The sequence below is a fragment of the Schistocerca cancellata genome, chromosome 5 (genome assembly GCF_023864275.1).
Source record: "Schistocerca cancellata isolate TAMUIC-IGC-003103 chromosome 5, iqSchCanc2.1, whole genome shotgun sequence".
Lineage (NCBI taxonomy): Eukaryota > Metazoa > Arthropoda > Insecta > Orthoptera > Acrididae > Schistocerca > Schistocerca cancellata.
Genome location: NC_064630.1, coordinates 510,612,923 through 510,625,464, shown reverse-complemented (window position 1 = coordinate 510,625,464; position 12,542 = coordinate 510,612,923).

The following is a 12,542-nucleotide window of genomic DNA, read 5'->3' as shown; positions in this document are numbered from 1 at the left end:
TGTGTGGTGCATGAGAAGGAGCATCTCGGAAATGGGGCTGCGCGGAGTGGCTGCATGGTTTAATGCGCCATGTCGCGGACTGCGTGCCTCTCCCCCCCGCCCCCCCTCCGTCGGAGGTTCGAGTCCTCTATCGGACATGGGTGTGTATGTTGTTCTTAGCATAAGTTAGTTTAAGTAGTGTGTAAGTCTAGGGACCGATGACCTGAGCAGTTTGGTCCCTTAGAAATTCACACACATTTTCGGAAATGGGTCGGTTGCATGCGCGCTGCTCTCGTACGCATCTATGAAAAGTGTTTGAAGGAGCGTGAAACCACAAGTGGGCGACAATGTATTGGACATCCAAGTCTCATCTCAGAACTTGGTGGTTGGACACTTGCCTATTCTTTAAGACAGGTTAGGCTGATCTGGGGAAAGTGTGGTGGCACTGTACAATGCTGGTTGAAACACGTATTCAGGAGCACTCTCTTCATTGTACGTTCTTGAACATGGGACTCCACAGCAGATGACGCCTACACGTTGACTCAACAACATCGTCAGTTACAATTTCAGTGGGCACGGGATCATCTAAGTTAGACCATGAGTCAACGTAAACGTGTCGACATTTGGTTTCAATCCCGTTTGTTGTTACTAAAGAGCGATGATAGTATGTGGATACTTCGTCACTGACGTCAACATGTACTCGAAACCTGTGCCGCGACATAGACGCAGGCCGGTGGAGACAGTATTATGCTACGGGCGACTTTCCATCTGTAATTCCTTGGTACCTGTAATAGTAAACGAAGGTACCATGACTATCGTGGGCTACATGAACACTATGGTGGACCACCAGCATCCCTTCATGCATGATACCTTCCCCGTTGGCGATGACATCTATATGTCTAGAAACATACTTCGCAAGGCCCATAACAGTGCATGACGGAGGGTACTTTGTACCACTACTTGATATTTCTTTTTCTGCTCCACTCGCAAACAGAGCGAGGGAAAGATGATTGTCAATATGCCTTTGTACGAGCCCTAATTTCTCTTATCTTTGTAGTTATAATGCGAAATGTACGTTTGTGTCAGCAGAATCTTTCTATAGTCAGCTTCAAATGCCAGTTCTCTAAAATATTCAGTAGTGTTTCGCGGAAAGGAAGTCGTCTTCCTTGCAAGGATTCCCAGTTGAGTACACGAGCATCCCCGTAATACTCGTGCTTTGATCGAACCTACCGGTAACAAATCTTGCAGCTCTCCTCTGAATTGCTTCGATGTCTACCAAACTACCACAAAAAATTTTAACCGATATCCACAGGTAATTTTGAACATGCAAACAAGAAGAAAAAACGTTTGGCAGACAAATTCAAACCAGCCGCAGCACAGGAAATCCGAATTTAGCAAAGTAATGCTAAAAAAGAGACATGAGTCACGATTATACCTGAGTATGTGGTTTTAAAGGACGTACACTCCTGGAAATTGAAATAGAAACACCGTGAATTCATTGTCCCAGGAAGGGGAAACTTTATTGACACATTCCTGGGGTCAGATACATCACATAATCACACTGACAGAACCACAGGCACATAGACACAGGCAACAGAGCATGCACAATGTCGGCACTAGTACAGTATATATCCACCTTTCGCAGCAATGCAGGCTGCTATTCTCCCATGGAGACGATCGTAGAGATGCTGGATGTTGTCCTGTGGAACGGCTTGCCATGCCATTTCCACCTGGCGCCTCAGTTGGACCAGCGTTCGTGCTGGACGTGCAGACCGCGTGAGACGACGCTTCATCCAGTCCCAAACATGCTCAATGGGGGACAGATCCGGAGATCTTGCTGGCCAGGGTAGTTGACTTACACCTTCTAGAGCACGTTGGGTGGCACGGGATACATGCGGACGTGCATTGTCCTGTTGGAACAGCAAGTTCCCTTGCCGGTCTAGGAATCGTAGAACGATGGGTTCGATGACGGTTTGGATGTACCGTGCACTATTCAGTGTCCCCTCGACAATCACCAGTGGTGTACGGCCAGTGTAGGAGATCGCTCCCCACACCATGATGCCGGGTGTTGGCCCTGTGTGCCTCGGTCGTATGCAGTCCTGATTGTGGCGCTCACCTGCACGGCGCCAAACACGCATACGACAATCATTGGCACCAAGGCAGAAGTGACTCTCATCGCTGAAGACGACACGTCTCCATTCGTCCCTCCATTCACGCCTGTCGCGACACCACTGGAGGCGGGCTGCACGATGTTGGGGCGTGAGCGGAAGACGGCCTAACGGTGTGCGGAACCGTAGCCCAGCTTCATGGAGACGGTTGCGAATGGTCCTCGCCGATACCCCAGGAGCAACAGTGTCCCTAATTTGCTGGGAAGTGGCGGTGCGGTCCCCTACGGCACTGCGTAGGATCCTACGGTCTTGGCGTGCATCCGTGCGTCGCTGCGGTCCGGTCCCAGGTCGACGGGCACGTGCACCTTCCGCCGACCACTGGCGACAACATCGATGTACTGTGGAGACCTCACGCCCCACGTGTTGAGCAATTCGGCGGTAGGTCCACCCGGCCTCCCGCATGCCCACTATACGCCCTCGCTCAAAGTCCGTCAACTGCACATACGGTTCACGTCCACGCTGTCGCGGCATGCTACCAGTGTTAAAGACTGCGATGGAGCTCCGTATGCCACGGCAAACTGGCTGACACTGACGGCGGCGGTGCACAAATGCTGCGCAGCTAGCGCCATTCGACGGCCAACACCGCGGTTCCTGGTGTGTCCGCTGTGCCGTGCGTGTGATCATTGCTTGTACAACCCTCTCGCAGTGTCCGGAGCAAGTATGGTGGGTCTGACACACCGGTGTCAATGTGTTCTTTTTTCCATTTCCAGGAGTGTATTTCTAAACGAAAATTCATTGTAGTTGATACCCTAACCTCTCTTGCGCTCGCAAATGACATAGTGTATCAATATAGACCTGTGGCTGATTTAGGATTGTGGCCGCAGGACACACACAACGTAAATAAACCGTAGAGTGCATAAGTTATTTAAATAACAACAAAATCCTACATAACATATTTCGTACCCCAACTTAAATCTCTATTTTAATATTTCAAGGACAGATTTCAAGAAAAGTAAACGATAAAAAAAGAAAAAGAAAACACATTAAGGATGCCACAACTGAGGTGAAACATGTTCGATATTAATCAAAAACATTAATTGTGTAAAAAGGCTGACTCATCCGTAATTCGTTATTCGATGTCTTTCTTTAAGACAACCTGGTGGCGATCGCAAACACTCGAGAAGTACTCAAGAGAGACTCGCGTTAGTGTTCCACACTTCCCGAAAATCCTCCCAATAAGCCGAAGTCGGCCATTCGCCTTCGCTAGTACCGTCCTCACGTGCTCGTTTTATTTCATATCGCTTTGCAGCCTTACACAAACTGAGGTACTTGATTGAGATGTAGGGACTCCGTTCTCGTAAATTGACATACGCTCGGGAAAGCGGTGTGCTGACCACATGCCCCTCCATATCCGCATCCAGTGATGCCTGTGGGCCAAGACACGGCTGCTGGTCAGTACCGTTGGTTCTTCATGGGCTGTTCGGGTGGAGTTTAGGGTTTTAGTTTGCAGCCTTACGTCTAGATATTGAATAACTTGACTGTATCAAGCACCAGGCCACTAATAGTGTACGTGAATATTAAAGGACTGTTTTGCTTATTCATCCGCATTAACTTGCACTTTTCTACTTTTAGAGGTAACTGCCATTCATCACACCAACTAGAAACTTTTCCTAAATCATCTTGTATGCTCCTACAGTCACTCAACGACGAGACAAACAGCCACAGATCGTTGCTCACCCTGTCCATCTGATAATTTATGCATATAGATAACAACAGCTGTCCTATTACGCTTCACCGGGGCACTCACGACGATAACCTTATCTCTGATGAATACACGACGCCGAGGACAATGTACTGGGTTCTATTACTTCAAAAGTTTTCGAGCCACTCACATATCTGGTAACGTATACCGTATGCTGATACTTTCGATAAAAGTCTGCAGTGGCATCTTCCAGCAGAATAATAGTCGATGTCTTGGCCGCCAAATTCACCTGATCTGAACCAGACGGAACACATCTTTTACGCTGCCGGACGCCAACTCTTCATCCACAAACTGTCGGCCTGTAATTTATGGCCGGCCACTGTGGCGGAGCGGTTCTAGGCGCTTCATCCGGAACCGCACTGCTGCTACGTTCGCAGGTTCGAATCCTGCCTCGAGCATTGATGTGTGTGATGTCCTTAGTGAGCCGTGGTAAAATTTGCTGTTTTGAAGGGCGCGCCGCAGCGCGTAGTGAAAGCAGTCACCCTCCGTGTCTGGCGGCGGCTCCGCTGTGGCAGTCGCAGCTTTGGTGTCTACCTCTGGTGGGAAGGGGAAAAGGCAGCCTTTTCACGTGCATTTAAAGGGCGCTATGAGCTCGCTAGGGGCGAGTCTGATCAGTTGGTCAGCCGGATCAGTGTGGGGCAGTCAGTGTCTGTCTGTCGTTCGGAGTTCTAGTGTGTGTTAGGCCGCCAGTCTGCTCGAGTTTGTTCAGGCAATTGTCATTGGCGGTTGGATCGATCGGATGGTCGGCCACACACTGGGACACAAGATGAATTGTCCGTCTTGAGCGTCGGCGCACGTGAGGTCGCCACGTCAGTCCAGTGGGCCGCGGCGTATAGCGAGGGGTAGTGGCTTCGCGGCCGACGCGAGAGCAACAGGAGCCAACCTACGACATTAGTCTGGCCGTCATGTTTGTCGGATTTTTTACTTGAAGTGTAACGGCCGAATTGCTGAAATATGTTTTTATCTTGCCTGTCATCTTGAGAGGCGGTATATGTGTAATGTAGAGTATGTTTGTATATTTTATGTAAGACTGCATTTCATGGGTTTTTATTTAAATGGTCAGTTTAGTATATAAAGTTGCCACCCTTCCACCTAAGAGTATTTTTTTTTTTTAAATCAAGTTGCACCTTTGGTGGCAAGTTAATTTTTTTAATGTTAGTGTTTTGTACCATTTCCATCCCTTCTGCGGGGTGCATAGTTTATGTGCTTGTGTGAGTTGTTAAAATTTTTAGTTTAAAGTAATCTGGTGTGTTGCAGATGTGCACCAGTGTAGTATTTCAGAGGCAGTTGTGAGCGGTCGTGACTACGGCCGTGTCAAAAGGCAGCGGCAATGTTCTCAGCCCGAAAGATCATACTGTCAATATTTGTTCTTTCTGCCTCTGAATAAAGTTGTAACTTGATATTTTGAGGGTGCTTTCTGATTATAATTTTAAATATTTCAAAAAAAAGGGTCTTTTAGGAATAAAATTTCCATTTGTTGAAAGAAATTTAATTTGTTTTCATCAGTTACCCACTGGCAACTACCTCCAAGCTCACATAGTGTGATTAAATGTGTTAATGTTCTTGATGAATCGCTAGTAAATAAAGTAAATTCTTAAGAAAAGGTTTCGAAAGTAAATTCACGATTCACTTAGGTTAGTTAGGTTTAAGTAGTTCTGAGTCCAGGGGACCGATAACCTAAGATGTTAAGTCTCATAGTGCTTAGAGACATTTGAACCATTTTTTTGTAATTTATGTGAACTGCGTAACCTGTCCGTAGACATCTGGTGCCACATACTTCCGAAAACCTGAATCGGACTTGTTGAATCCATCAGAGTCTCTGATATTGCGTCCTAAAAGCAGGATAACACGATACTAATCAGTTGGTCATGAAATTCTGACTCATTAATACAATCTGGTCAAAAGCATAACACCAACAAATGGTCTTTGCAATGAGCGTAATAACGATGCGTTACGGTGTCAGATATCGAAGCAGACAGTTATATGCCAACGCCCCAGAATGTTGGCATAATCAGGGCATGAAAGAAAAACCTAAATATGTCCTACCCCTTTAAGAAATGACTCAGTCATTGTCTCCTTATGGAGATGTCTGCACAATTATCAGTAACGACACTATTTTGTTTGCCCTTTCTTAGCTTTAGAATGCTATGTTTGTTCGCTTTTACGTACATATACGTGTTAAGTGCACCTGTACTGCCCCTCTTTTGACGACAAGGACTCGAAAACTAAATTTTCCCCATTTTTCCTTATTCTTCTTTTTTCGGACAAGGGAAAGTGCAAAATGAAAAGTTCTGAGCAAGTGAAGACGCAGGTGAGAAAGGAGACACAGGACGGCGTTAGTAAAATCATCATTCGCGCGCACCCCATCTCATCTCTGTGTTGCGCCACCCCAAAGCCACTCTTATATACCAGCGAGCTCCCCTCGCCCTCTTGAAATCTGCTTTGTTGTGCCGCCACGCCAAGAGAAGACGCGTGAATCTGCACGCGACTCGTAACGATATACACTGTAAATTGTGGACATGGAAGTTTCTGCTTTGTAGCGTAACACCTACTACTCATGAAATGATGGCATGCCAATCATTCATTATTCACTTTTATGCGAATTGTGTGACAGTTTTTCTTTCGATGTTGTGTTGTGCCGCTATTATCGGCTTTTGATTTGTTCAAAGAGGCAATGATGTACAGCATTTGTTGAATTTTAGGGCCTTAAATATTCTCTATAAATTAACTGACTATAGCACAGTTGCGAAATATCCAGGGTGATTATAATTAAACATTCAAAACGCTGTAGAAATAACACAACTGGTCAAATTGCAACGGAATATTATCGAAGAAGGGGGAAAACGTATGTCAGAAGAAAATAAATTGATCAGTAGATGGCGCTGTATGTGTCGGAATATGCAAATGAAAACACCTGTCATGCGCACGACCCATTTAAGTTGGTATAAACACGCCGGGTGCACGGCTTTTCCTCCTTCCGCGTCTGCCACGTTCGCCACAACTCTCTCAGTACAGGATTGCATTGATAGAGGGAGGAAACGAATTGATTCGGCGTCAGTGGAAGCAATGGCCACAGCAATGCTGGTGGTATGCAAACGTGTAGTGCACAGAGAATTGCCTGAACATTGGACATACCCGTGAGCAACGTGCGTAAAATCGTACGAAACATCCTTCTTTGCTATCCATTCAAAACTGCCCACGTGCACAAGTTGCTTTCCGTTGACCTGCCAGCACGAGAGACCTCTGCTTTAGAATTTCTTGCTCGCATGGAAGTGCGACAACGATTGGCCGTGGAAGATTTTCTGGACAGACAAGCCCACTTCCGTCTGACAGGATATGTCAATTCAGAGAATTGTCGAATATGGGCAACGGAAAATCCACACGCAAATCTACCAGAACCACTTCATCCTGAAAAGGTCACTGTGTGGTGCGGGTTTACGGCATAATTTTTTCGAACAGACAGGTGCTTCCGGTCCTGTTACCTGTACCGTCACTGGTAAGCGCTATGAGTGTCTTTTGCGCAACCACGTCATTCCAGCTCTCGAACAGCGTGTATGTGTGGATGGGATCATTTTTACGCAAGATGGCGCACCTCTGTACATTACAGATCCAGTTAAGCAGCTGCTGAAGCGCCATTTGGGAAATGCTAGAATTATCAGCTGCCATTTCCCTACAGCCTAGATGTCCCGATCACCTGACCTTAATCGGTGTGACTTCTGGCTGTGGGACTATCTGAGAGACGTTGTATTCCGTGCTCCGACTGCAAACTTAGCTGCATTGAAGGCACGCATTGCGCAACACATTCTGATCTTGACCCCAGAAACACTTCGACCAGTTGTAGAAAATGCTGTTTCTTGATTTCAACTTGCTGCAGAAAGTAGTGGCACCACACTGAACAAAATTTTGCTTCAATCACACGGAAATTAATATTCCGATTTGATTCTGATTGATTTTTTTTATGCGGTTTTGGTCTCAGGACAAGTAAAAACCGAATTTTCCCATCCGATGTGATATGATCTTGTCGTGGTGGGTGGGCTTACGTAACTAACCGTATCACATGTGTACACCCATGCACACTAAATAATACAATTTGTTTAACGTCACACGTACAACTTAGACATTGTTGTATGATTCATTTGTGATTTGTAGTCGACCATTATTAAATTATGATGCTTGCAGCGCCATCTATTGCTACATTTTGTAACAATTTATTTTTCTTCTGCCATACGTTTTCCCCCTTCTCCGATAATATTCCGTTGCAATTTGACGTCATTCTGACCAGTGGTATTATTTCTGCAGCGGTTTGAAAGTTTAACGTAACTTATAATCACCCTGTAAATTAAGGATTCCTACCAAGTACGTCACACGTACAACTTAGACATTGTTGTATGATTCATTTGTGATTTGTAGTCGACCATTATTAAATTATGATGCTTACAGCGCCATCTATTGCTACATTTTGTAACAATTTATTTTTCTTCTGCCATACGTTTTCCCCCTTCTCCGATAATATTCCGTTGCAATTTGACGTCATTCTGACCAGTGGTATTATTTCTGCAGCGGTTTGAAAGTTTAACGTAACTTATAATCACCCTGTAAATTAAGGATTCCTACCAAGTACGTCACACGTACAACTTAGACATTGTTGTATGATTCATTTGTGATTTGTAGTCGACCATTATTAAATTATGATGCTTACAGCGCCATCTATTGCTACATTTTGTAACAATTTATTTTTCTTCTGCCATACGTTTTCCCCCTTCTCCGATAATATTCCGTTGCAATTTGACGTCATTCTGACCAGTGGTATTATTTCTGCAGCGGTTTGAAAGTTTAACGTAACTTATAATCACCCTGTAAATTAAGGATTCCTACCAAGTATCTGCATGTTACACTTTTATGCACTGAACTGATTTACAGGTAAATGTTTACGTTGAATAGGGGACACAATGGCTAGTTGTTAAAATTTTTTTCAGTAGTTGTTGTACAAGGAGATTTTAAAGGTAATCTAGACCGGAATACCTGACAACGTAGCACCATTGCTATAGATTCATAGCATATCTCTTTTCCTTTCGCTCAGCCATCAGGAATATCAGTGACTTGACATTTTTTGTGGACATGCATAATGAAATAATTTACTCCTCAATAGGACATGGTGTACTGAGTGGAGTAATTTGTTAAGCAGTTATAAAAGTGTTATAGTTTTGTATTAGTGTTATTCTCTTACATGAAATTCGTTATTAGTATTAAAGAAAATTGGTTTTGTTCTTACAAATTACGGGTAATCTGACATTACTTCTCTTAAAACTTCTCTAAAACTTTCTTTTAGTGCTGTGCTTCTGCTCGTAATTTTTCATGTTGCCTTCGCAAGGAAAATACATTGCTGGCCGTTGTGGCCGTGCGGTTCCAGGAACTTCAGTCTGGAACCGCGTGACCGCTACGGTCGCAGGTTCGAATCCTGCCTCGGGCATGGATGTGTGTGATGTCCTTAGGTTAGTTAGGTTTAAGTAGTTCTAAGTTCTAGGGGACTGATGACCATAGATGTTAAGTCCCATAGTGCTCAGAGCCATTTGAACCATTTTTGAAAATACATCAAAATAATAAATTGCACGTGATACTGGGCAGGTTGTTATACCGTAACAACTAGCTCCAACGAAGTTGTTTTTTGTTTTCCGTGATTGTTTTTTCATCCTACCTCATCGCATATGGGCGGGAGTTGGGGGAGATTGTTGGGTGGAGGGAGGCTGGCATTGGCACAATCAACCCGCTCTTAAGCCAGTAGATATTATTCACTAACTCAGATACTAACCAAAAAACAAGGAGACGTGTTTACCCTGTATTTAATTTTTAAAAGGTTATGTTAATGGGAGAACGAAAGAAATAGTACTGTCTTCTTGAATAGTTTGAAAACAGTGATAAAAATGTGGACAGACAGGATGGTTAAAAACACTTGAAGAACTCTAAACAGTTGAAAAAAACACTTGGACGGAGCACTGTACACTTTCACTGAAACTGGAAAGGTACTTCCCTGGGATGGTAGATTGTTGATGAAACCTGGGTGTGAAGGGAGAGAGGAAAGCGGTGGTGATGACGACTGAGGACTGGTAAGAGGCGGTGATGAGACAGCGATGGCTATGGGGGACGAGGAGAGGGATAGACGGTATTAGGATCTATAAATGTGAAAGAAAAGGTGTTGGGGAGCTACGTAGAAGCAGAAAAGGAGAAGTTGTGGTATGGGGAGAAGACGAGGAAGGAGCACTTGGGGGTGGACAGGGTGAGGTGGATTCAGAGTTGGTAGGATGGATCAGGGCGAAGTACGAAAGTATGACAAATTGCCCCATATACAGCCATTTCATATTGGGGTACAGATAAGCATCAGTTTTCAGCTGTAGAGAAATTTGAGATATTTTATTACTGACTTCGAGTTAAGACATGGAATTTGCACCGATAGACGGAAATGCTACCTTGCTATTACCATAATACTCAGAGGGAAAAAGAGACAGAGAGATGATGTTTCCTCTCCTATACTGACCGTCCGCCCTGAAGCGATTGGCAGGAGAACTGTTACTATCAGGTGTTACCATCTACAGGAAGGAAAGCACGTTAGTTACTACCAGCGTTTAATTCCAAATTCGGTTTTGACAAACTGCACCGTGTAACACCTACCCACAGTCTCCCCTATTTCAACTACATACATATTCTCTTTTGAAATTCATTGAAATAATCCGCTTCCGATGAGAAGAACAAAATGTGCTTCGTAAATCTTCTTTAATCCTCTCATTGTCTTTAAAAGTGTAAGGTTTATGCTAAGACAAAGTTTATGTAAAAGATGTGTGCCAGATAACAAAGCAACCCTTCAGAATAAACAGAAAATATTGGTAGCGAACACCACCTTCTGTTCTACAGTCTGATGTTCCCAAAAATTTGACTATAAGACAATAGTATAGACACTTTCTGTTGCTGAGCATTAAAATTGTTTATTGTTCCATATTCTTATCGCTGTGGCCGAGCGGTTCTAGCCGCTTCACTCCGGAACCGCGCTACTGCTACTGTCGCAGGTTCGAATCCTGCCTTGGGCATGGATGTGTGTGATGTCCTTAGGTTAGTTAGGTTAAGTAGTTCTAAGTCTAGGGGACTGATGACCTCAGATGTTAAGTCCCATAGTGCTTAGAGCCTTTTGAACCATATTCTTATCTGTAATTGGTCAACATGTTTCTACGTTTAAGAACTAATTATTTTAATAACCTGTCAACCCTCTCATTCACCATCGTGAGTTTCTGTCGTGTAGTTAGTCTCTGGAGCTAATAACCAACGCAAAAATGCTCCATGTTCCGGACTGGAACAGTTGTATATCACAGAAATCAAAACACGATTTCTTTTAGTCTTTCTTCAGTAATGATGATTAATTATGACTACAATCCAGAATTAAACAATGGTAGACTCTATCAGACTACAGCCCAAAAATATATGTTAAGATGACAAGTGAGCTGCCTTTGGTTTTTCACAGACAGCGTAAAGTATGTATGCGTGGACGACGCGCTAGTAACTTGTAGTGTGGAGCAAGGAAGCGCGTAACACCCTCGATCAGAGTTACGTCGCACCTCACTTTCGGAAGCAGCTTTCGAAGAGCGAATAAAAGCCTAACGTTTTGAAGCCACAGAAAATCTCGCCTCACGATCTTCCTTGTAATCTTCAGATCACGTAGTCCTCTGTCTTTTAGCCATTCTAGTTTACCAAGAAAGCCTCGAACGTTTGTTATAAATTTTTATTGGTAAACAATACAATCAAAATGTAATAAGTATGCGCCAAAATTACAAAGCAAACTCAATAAATTCCTTTCTCTTAGCCAAGAAGTCAGACATAAATAAAAGCTGTCAAGACTAGAAAAGCCATTTCGTTAAGTTTATAAGGCACAAAGCGAAATCAGTAAAACCGTATATCCTAGACAAGTATATTCAGTATCAGTTTGTATTCGTAAAGATAAGATTGCAGCGCTTATCCGTGTCACTGACGTAAACTTCCGAAAACTGTCGTCACTAAGATAAAATTTAACAACGCCCTTATTGGTTCTTTGGTATGCTACAAAACAAAGAGCGCCATCTATTGTTTCTTTGGTGTACCACGCCGTGATGATCGTGTCACTGAGGCAAACATCCGAACTAATAAGCTGAGCAATCTCCTAAAAGCTTAAATTAAGATATATTTTCTTCTCATGATGCGATTTCCAGGAAATAAAGCCTGTATGTCGCCTCAAGCTGCGTTAAAATTACCTACGAAAACCCAATGATAATTCGTCTAATAGTTTTGGAGATCAGCGTGTTCAAACAAACAAACGCAGTTTTTAAAAATAGTTGTGTTGTGTTCTGTCACACTCCATACATCACCCACCATGAATTTCTATCTAAAATTTTCAGTGTAGAGATACGATGGTTTTACAGCTTTATTATTAGTATAGATTATCACAGCATTCTATCAGACGTCCTTTACGGGGGACAATCAAAACTGTGCAACCCATTTCCATGCACTAACTCTACATTTATTACTGACTTTATGTAGGTGTTTCTTCGAAACAGTGTAATGTCACAATCTAATATGAGCAATTTAATTGGTGTAATGGCTGTTTGACACTGTGCGATGTATGATTATATGTAGTTTTTGTTGTTATCTGGAATATTAATTATTCTGAGTATTGT